Source organism: Sinohyriopsis cumingii, unplaced genomic scaffold, assembly GCF_028554795.1.
Source record: "Sinohyriopsis cumingii isolate HCF-2022 unplaced genomic scaffold, ASM2855479v2 utg000452l, whole genome shotgun sequence".
NCBI classification, from domain to species: Eukaryota; Metazoa; Mollusca; class Bivalvia; order Unionida; family Unionidae; genus Sinohyriopsis; species Sinohyriopsis cumingii.
In genome coordinates, this window is record NW_028315901.1 from 1936094 (window position 1) to 1945467 (window position 9374).

A 9374-nucleotide genomic window follows, 5' to 3' on the forward strand; every position below is an offset into this window, starting at 1 on the left:
AGATTGTCAATTCAGATGTTTGTGTCGCTTAGGGTCCCGAGTTCACAAACATAGAATTTAGTCCAAAATGAATGCAAAAAAAGATATAGCAAGAAAAAATTAAGTATTTGTTTCTCCACAAGGGGGAAATAAAACACAGTACAATTCAATATAATACAAAGGTTATACAAAAACATCTGACCTGTCTTGAGTGTTAATCACTTTGCTCCCACATGCTTGCTTAGGTTCATGGTTTTTGTTCTCGTCAGTTTTACCCGACGACCTGGCGCATCATACTATAGAAATGATCCCTAAGAGTATGATCGTCGTTTGGACTATTCTAGTTAATGTCCCTCCATGCCTTTTGAATAAATCAATACGTAAAATGTAGTTTTTATTATTTTTATTATTTTTATTTTATACAGTTGTGGTAGCAGCGTGATGCTGCCTTCCACGTATGCGTCTGAAAATTGACAAAGGGTCAACGGACGATAGAGACGCAGGTGTTCAGGTTTGATGAGAGGGATTATTACAGAAAATGTGAGTGTTCTGAATGATTTAATTATGAGAGAAAAGAAGATGAATTTTACTTACCATCCACATACAAATGTCAGTGTTTATAAATATATTAATTAATAGCGAGCGGCCGAAAATCCGATGAACGATAGATTACGAGATAATGTCTCGTCCCGTTGATCTCCGTTACCAGAAATGTCAACAACAAAAAGCGGATATTTCACAACATATTACAGGTGCTAGATGTCATGATAAGCGGATTATAATACAACAATGCACTGTTTAAATGGTTTGTCAATATGGACAAAGAATTTGTTTATGTAACAATATATACATTTCAGTGCATTTTATATCCAGTTTGCGGCTTACTTTCATGTGGCCTCTAAATTTCTGCACTCCAAACGAATGGTTGTATATAAAAGTTTAAACAGCCAACAACGTCGCCAATATAAAAAATCGTCACATGGTATGTTTTGCCGCCAATAAGGAAAAACAATCTAAAATTTGCGACATTGGCAAAGACCTACGCGATCCCAGAATGCACTTTATATGCGTTATTTTTCGTACTTTTAAGAAGAAAAAAACTACCTTTTCGTGTACGAGAAACATACAAAATTTCAGGAGCCACGCCCCGATCGTTTTGTATCATTCATACGAGATCTCTTCCCCAAAATGATAATAGTTTTTACGTTTTTTCGTAATTTTAAGAATTTTAATTTCTTTTGTACAAGAAATATACATGTATATGAAATTTCGAGCGCAACACCACGACCGCATTATATCCGAATTCGTGTTATAACGGAGCGCGCTATAGCGGGGTCACGCTGTATTTATTTATTTTGGAGCATAACAGGGCAAGAGGAAATCATCAACATATCATGATTTGTATGAGATTCTCAAAACAATGCTGGATGCAATGTTAACATTGTTCATCGATTTTAATCTTTTGTAAATTCTATTAAGATGTTCAAGAAAGTACTATCAAAATTAATTTTGAAAGGCGAGTTTCAGAAATTTTAGCTAAATTTTTCAATTTTCACAGGCAGCCAGTTATATTTTTATAGCATAAGGATATAGTTCTTCAATGATAAGTTAATAAAATCAAGCATTATTTTTTAAAACATTATTGAACAAACACATTTTCATTTGGCATATCTACATACACTGCTAAAATTCAATCAACATCCATTGTTCATAATATTCGCTTCCATCAGGCATGTGCCAAAACATTACCATGTTACAATACTGAACTAAATGATAGGACATCTTGTCTTACTTTACAATGTTGTAAAGCGTTAGAATAGGTAAATGTTTATAAAGTTAGTTTGTACATGAAGAGTAAGGGACTCTTAACTAATTGTTGGAATAAATGTTGAAAATCTAGTCTTTTTTAAGAATATCATCTGTGATCTGATGGACAAAAAAATGTCATCAAAACTGTAATAGACACAAATTTGTGACATGGCTTAGTCACAAAATAAAGAGAATGACAAAACATAAATCAAGACTTTACAACCAAGCTAAAACAACAATCCAATGGACTGAATACAGATCATTTCAGCAACAATCCAAACTAGCAGAGATCAACTATATAAACAACACCATTCATTCAAAAATGACTTGACAATAAAAATGTATACCCGATCTGGAGATATATTAAATAAAATACAAATTCTGCATTCCACCACTAAAGAAAGAAGGAACCTTAGTAAGTGATAGCGAAGTTCAAGTTCAAATACTTATTGGTAAAATTAAATCAGTTTTCACCAAAGATATTTAAAACACTAAGACTCTTTTATTTTTTTACAGATACAACCTACTGGTACCATACCTTAAGACAACAATAAATGTGTTTGAAAATTGTTGTCAAATATAAAGACTTCTAAAATAGTTGGACCACGCAACATTGCCAGCTTAATCCTAAAAAAGTTGTGCCCACCAACTCACCTCTTGGCTGTGAGCTATTTACCAATTGTTGGCTGACATTTTAAACTTAAAATTAAATGCAAATGTAGCTCCAGTGTTGAAAAATGGAGACCAATTTCACTCTTATCAGCCACATGCAAACTTCTCGAGCATATATTTATAAGCATCTTCTTAACCACCTTGAGAAAAAAAAAACTAGCTAAATTAAACCATGGCATAAGATTGGGATACTCCTTTGAAATGCAACAATAACGCATGACCATCTTCAAAAGAATAACAAACAAATACAAACCGACATGGTTATACTAGACTTTTCAAATCTTTAGATACTGTGTTTCATCATAAATTACTGTTCAAATTTGAAGACTATGGAATCACTGGGCCACTGTAATGCTGGCTAGAGAGGTTTTGACAAAGCGGCACATCCAAGTGGTGTTAGATGCTGAACCATCTGAAGCAGTTACTGTTTACTCTGGTGTCCCTCAGGGAACTGTGCTAGGACCACTCCTCTTCCTATGCCACTTAGATGATCTTCCAGACTGTGTGAAATCTCAGATTAGGTTGCTTGCAGTTGACTGTCTCCTTTACAGGACAACCCAAAACAAAATTGACCACCATATGCTACAGAATGGTCTTACATCCCTCAAAAAAATGGGTGGCAGATTGGGTTGACCTTTAATGCCACTAAATGCTATTTCACGAGTATGACCAGTAAAACAACAAAATCAAGTCATCTCTACACCTTATACAATCATATACTACAATAAGTGAAAACACATATATTGGATTAATATTATCTGAAGACTTCAAGTAAGAATCTCTTAACATCAAAGCGACCAGTAAACCAAACTCTTCAGTGTCATTTTTCAAAATAAACGTCATCAGACACTGTCGATAGACATTCATAACAATCATGTATCCAGCAATGTATTGGAGTATGGTTGTGTCATCAGGGATCCCTATTACACCAAGTGTATTAAAGGAGTTGAAATGTTCAATGCCAGGCAGCAAGATTTGTATCTGGTAAATACAAAACCATTGAGGGGCCCCGAGTGGCCGAGTGGTCTAAAGTGCTCTCCATTATGGATCATTGCCATCTCACCTCTGTCTGCATCGGTTCGAGTCTTGGATTCGGCCAATGTGGATATATGAAAAAGCTTACCAGTAGCTTCTCATGGTTCGGTGGTTCTGTCGGGGGTTTTCCCGGATTCTGTCTCCAGCACTAATGCTGGCCACCATGTATAGCCTATCATGTGCTGAAAAATGGCGTTAAACCCAACAACAAACAACAATAAAACCATTGAAGCAGGATGCACCACCGAAATGTTAGATGACCTAGGTCTACCAACACTCCGAGACAGACATAGTATGATTCAACTGGCATACCTTGTTAAAGTGGCCATTGATTTAATGCTGGTTCTCTCACCCAATCTATTTAAAAAACCAATGCTAAATATACATCAAATCAAAGCCAAATATTTTCCTAACTTTTTAACTAAAAACCACTTCTTGAAACAAATATCTTTACAAGCACTTAAAAGCTGAAAAAGACCGACTTTGCTTGACCTTTACTTGAACCAGTCTGGTGGCTTACTGGCTAGAGCATCCACCTCAGATGCAGGAGGTCATGGATTTAAACCCCCGACAGTGTCATACCAAAGATTTATAAAAAATGGTACTAACAGCTGCCTCACCAGGTGCTCAGCTTTAAGACGTTAGTGTTGGGACTGTCAGGATAATGTGACTGATTGGGACATCATGCTACATGTCTGTGGCATAATGCCTCAGTGATAGATATCGCTAAAAGCTGCCTCACTACAGACACGTAGCGATATGACTGAAAAATTGTTAAAGCTATGTTAAAAATCTAAATCACACACACAGACCTTTACTTGATTTTAACACAAATTTTTATAGAAAATTAAAGGTCTTAAAGATGATATTTACAAATGATTTTAGGGAAAATAAAACAAATGGCCTACTTTACTGATGAACAAATGGTGAATAAAATTAGATTTTTAAGTTTGTAAAGATGCAGTACATTCTTCCTTTAAGTAATTAAAGGGAACCATTTACATTTTTTAAAAGGTAGAAAACGGCTGTATTTAAGCCATAAAATCTGATTTAAATTTTACATTACATGTGTTTATATTAACTTCATAATGCTGATCTTTACCATTAATGTAGTCAGTAGTTACCTTTAAAGGAGTCAATAGTTACCTTTAAAGTAGTCAATAGTTACCTTTAAAGTAGTCAATAGTTACCTTTACATCAATGAAATTTGCATGAAGTATTATCTCTTATTGGTCTTTACTGGCCAAAAAATTAGTATTTTCCACTGTAAACTTGATAACAAGCAAATCTGATTTCCATGCATCAGTGTATATCTTGTGTGTAATATCCTGCAATAATGCTTCACATTACACTCAATCATTGTCACCTATGTGAGCATGGGTGTTACAACTATACGGTCACAAACTAAGTGACAAATAAAAGGCTTGGTTGTTACAGCTAGCAGCAGAGAGGGTGAACAGACCATAGAATTCCGACAAAACAAATAAAACAAACAAATAAATCATCTCGTAGAAAGGTCAAGATTTTACAAATGAACTTTTCCTTGAGATGTTTATTTTTGCAATGACCGATTGTACTAATAAAACCTCAGTTCGAAATAGTATCTGAAAAAATAAAGTACTCTACGTGTTTATTTATTTCTTGTTTATTTTTTTGACGACCAACGTTGGTAGGTACCCTCTCTGCTGCTATTAATTTACCACCATACCAAGTTTGATGAATATTTTTCAACGCGTTCTCGCTGTCCTTTCTCCTCATCTGTTTCATCTTCATCTGAATCTTCGGAATTTGTTCTATGTTTCAAGTAATATTCAAGTTCTGATGGTGGTTTTTCTATTTTGGGATTTATGTTCTTTCTGTGTTTATAATATATCATCAAACTTCGATATCGATCTCCACCGCAATTTTTGCAAATCTGATATAATCCTCTAACGCCGTTGTTACATCCAACACATCTTCGTGGACCAGCATAAGGATTTTTCTTTATAAGATAATTATGTTTCTTGCAATATTCTCCACGGCACCTTTTGTTGCATTTATCTGTTGTTCCTTGACGCAGCCACGCACAGTTGTTCATTATATTAATGATATCTGTTTAATTAAATTTAATTTTATCATCACCCCTGTTACCCAAATACTTTATCAATACCCACACGATATCTTGTTCTTGGATCATGTAAATTTATTGTTATAAATCCATGCGGGGTAGCTTGCGCTCGTGAGAAGAAATTTTTGAATTTAATTATATCCATGTCACCACCACACCAAGTTTGATGAATATTTCTAAGTGTGTGTGTGTCTACGCCATTAAACACAACTAAAATGTTGCAGTTGTCTCTGATCACCTTCGGAATTTGTGTATATCGTTGAGTAACATAGATCACGTCTGTATTTTTGTGTCTACCTCGGGAAAATATTCTGGCTGGATTTGATTGTTTATCTAGCATCACATCGTCGTATACAACTAAATTATTAATAAATCCGTCTATGGAATCTACGGATGGTGCTTCATCAATATCGGTTATAAACTCTATAACATCATTATCTTCATCCAGTAATCGCGCGTTTTCATTGAAATCTTTAAGTACATCATAACATCGTTGATCATCAACGGATGGTGCTACTAAATATAATTTATCCCATTTCAACCATCTCATTATCAGATTAAGTAATAATTGCGTCTTACCCGATCCAGATGGTCCTATGATAATCATTCTGATGGAGTTCGGTAGCGCAGGATGATGCTTAACTGGCTCTCGTTGCCGAGTTGCTGAGAAATCAATTATATCCATACATGTTATAACATGAATTTATATTGTTTACGTTGTAGAGTTAAAACTCCAACTACTGATTTAGCCACGGTTATAACAAAAAACAAAAAAATAGCATACGGTGGAAAATGTTCTATATGCGGTAGAAAGAAATTTTCGTTTTTACCTAATAAGCGCGGTGGTGATATTGCTAATTTGATGTCAAAGTTTCCAGGTGCTCCATGGGCTAAATACAGCGGAGAAAAACATCTACCAGGATATAATTATTGCGGTCCTGGTACCAGACTTGATATCAGGCTCGATGATCAAGATCAACCAAAACCAGGCGAGGAACCAATAAACGCTATTGATCGAGCTTGTCATGCTCATGATGTAGCTTATAAAAGTCAAAATCTACAAGATAGGCATATTGCAGATGTAAAATTAATTCATTCATTAAATTCTATAAAAAATAAAAATATTAGAGAATCATTAGCTAATTGGTTAGTAAGATCCTCGATGAAAGGTAAATTAGCGATTGGGGCTGGTAATTAATAATGGAATCAATTTATTATTCACCGAGAGGATACTGGAGAGGCAAAGCAGCAATTGGTAAACTCGCTGATGCAGCATCGGTTAAACATTCTACTGCTAGCGCGTGGTTATCCAAACAGGCAATATGGCAAATTTATCTACCACGTCCTAAACAAATTCAGTACGCGTATTTCGATGTCAGTGTTCCTAATGAAGTTCATCAAGCTGATATTCTGTTTTTACCGCATGATACTGTGCGTGGAAAAACGTACAAGTACGCGCTAACCGTAGTTGATGTTGCAAGTAGATATAAAGAAGCAGAGCCGCTATCGGCGAAAACATCATCTGAAATAGCCGATGCGTTTGAACGAATTTATCAACGAGGACTCGGACCACAAGGTGGTCTGCGATGGCCACAGCTACTACAGGTTGATCCTGGTAGGGAATTTCTTGGTCCAGTATCATCGTTGATGAAACAACATAATACCAAAATACGACGAGGTCATACTGCAATTCACCGTGATCAAGCAATTGTTGAGCGATTTAATCGAACACTTGCTGAACGGTTATTTGGATATCAATACGCGAGGGAATTTATTCAGGATAAAAGATCTCGTGAATGGGTTGCAAGATTACCAAACGTGATAGCTGCATTAAATAATGAGATCACACGAACAACCAACATGAAACCCATTAGCGCGGTCACAAAAATAAATATACCAACACAACGGAAAGATGCTGGAAAACAAAAAATATTAGGTGATGTTACAGTCAGATATTTATATGAGCCTGGTGAACTTGAAGGTGGTAAAGCGAGAGCGACTGATCCTATTTGGAGTGTTACCACACACAAAATATCTACCGTGACAAGATCCACTGGAAGAAATGTAGGCGTTTCCAGACCTGCAATCTACAGATTAGATTCTGCTGCTCCTCAACGTGGATTTACACGTGAACAACTACAAATAATTCCCGCGGATACACAACTACCGCCGCGATCACTCCGGTGATTTCGATCACTTAACTAGCGCCAAGGGTGCCAGCACCCCGACGTCGATTACACTCAAGACAGGTTAACATGGTATTTTCTCGTGTATGACCGCGACTATTATCTTTTCTATCTACGGTAAATTGTCTTGAATCATTATTCGAATATCGCCATAACATTATACAATTACAACTGGTGCAATGATTGTTCTGCTGCTGTTTTAACTCAATAATAAATTCAACATCAAGATCAAAGTCACGTTTATTTTTTTTGTCAGATTGTTTGTATCCGATTAATTTTTTTCTTATTATATCATCATCGATGATGTTAAATTTATCAACGATTTCAGGAATTATGATTCTACGTAATTGAGATATATTTCTGACCCTCGATACCGCCAAATAAACTAAATTTGACCACTCGATGCGATCGTCTACAATCCAGACTCGTGTATCAGAAATAGTTAATCCCTGTGACGAGTGGATTGTCATGGCGTATCCCAACACCCATGGAGATTTGTCAGCGCGTAATGCATCTTCGACCACACTGATATCAACGGCGACAATATCATTTAATACGAGATTTTGCTTCTCAGTCTGTCCTGGAATATCAACATTAATATTCTGTTTTCGTGTATCTGATGGTCTATAACATAACGGAACGGGTAGTTCTGAATATTGTTCTTTATGTAGTTGAAATAACTGTTGTTGTAAAGCGTCTCTGATTATTTTTCTACTTGCTACGATCAAATCGGTGGGTTTCCATAAATTTAAAAAATCACTCATTGATGTCTCTGAGATCACTCCACGTATTATTTCACACTGAATTTTGTTTGATTGTAATCTGATTAATTTTTTAAACTCCCTCAAATTTGCATCAAGAGCTCTATGATCATCATCTATTTCTTCGTAATAATCAACGAAATTTTTTAACCAATCATGTGGAGATGGTCCAACAAAAGGCGGCGGTTGACCATGATCGCCACACATTATTATAGCGGTATTTTTCGTCAACAACCAATCAAGAAACGTTTTTAATGTATCTAATGAGACCGTGGATATCTCATCCCAAATAATTATTTTAGGTATATATTTTTCTCCCATCCGTTCAGGAGTCCATGTATCCCCGCGCCATCGAAAGAAACTATGATACGTACACGATTGTACTTGCCGCTGTTTCATCTCACGTGCAAGTCTATGTGTGGGTGTCAGCACGATTATATCTGAATTTCTAAAAATATTAATCGTTCGAGTCGTTTTGCCGCATCCACCAGGTCCATTGAGATATACTGTCTTATATCTGGTTATTGGATCACTCAACGATGGTGCCTTTGACATTTCTGATATTTTATTACCCTCACGATAAACATCTCTCATTGGAACATCTGCTGATTCTGTGTAATTGTGTAATAGTTCCTTTTTTATTCTCCACGAACCCCATCGTTCATCATTACTTGTAAATTTCATAACAGATTCTAAATATTTACTTGAAATATAAAACGAATCTGTTGCGACTCTGACTGCGGTCTCAGGAAATCTATTAATCATCGATAATAAATTTATAGAAACATAAGCCAACATGGAAGATCTTAGATGAGTATATTGTGG

General features: G+C 35.8%; 1 pseudogene; it reads right to left on the minus strand.

Moving 5' to 3' along the window:
• Positions 1–207: 207 nt before the first annotated feature.
• On the minus strand, positions 208–306 carry LOC149774018 (small nucleolar RNA U3; annotated as a pseudogene).
• Between the last annotated feature and the right edge of the window lie 9068 nt (positions 307–9374).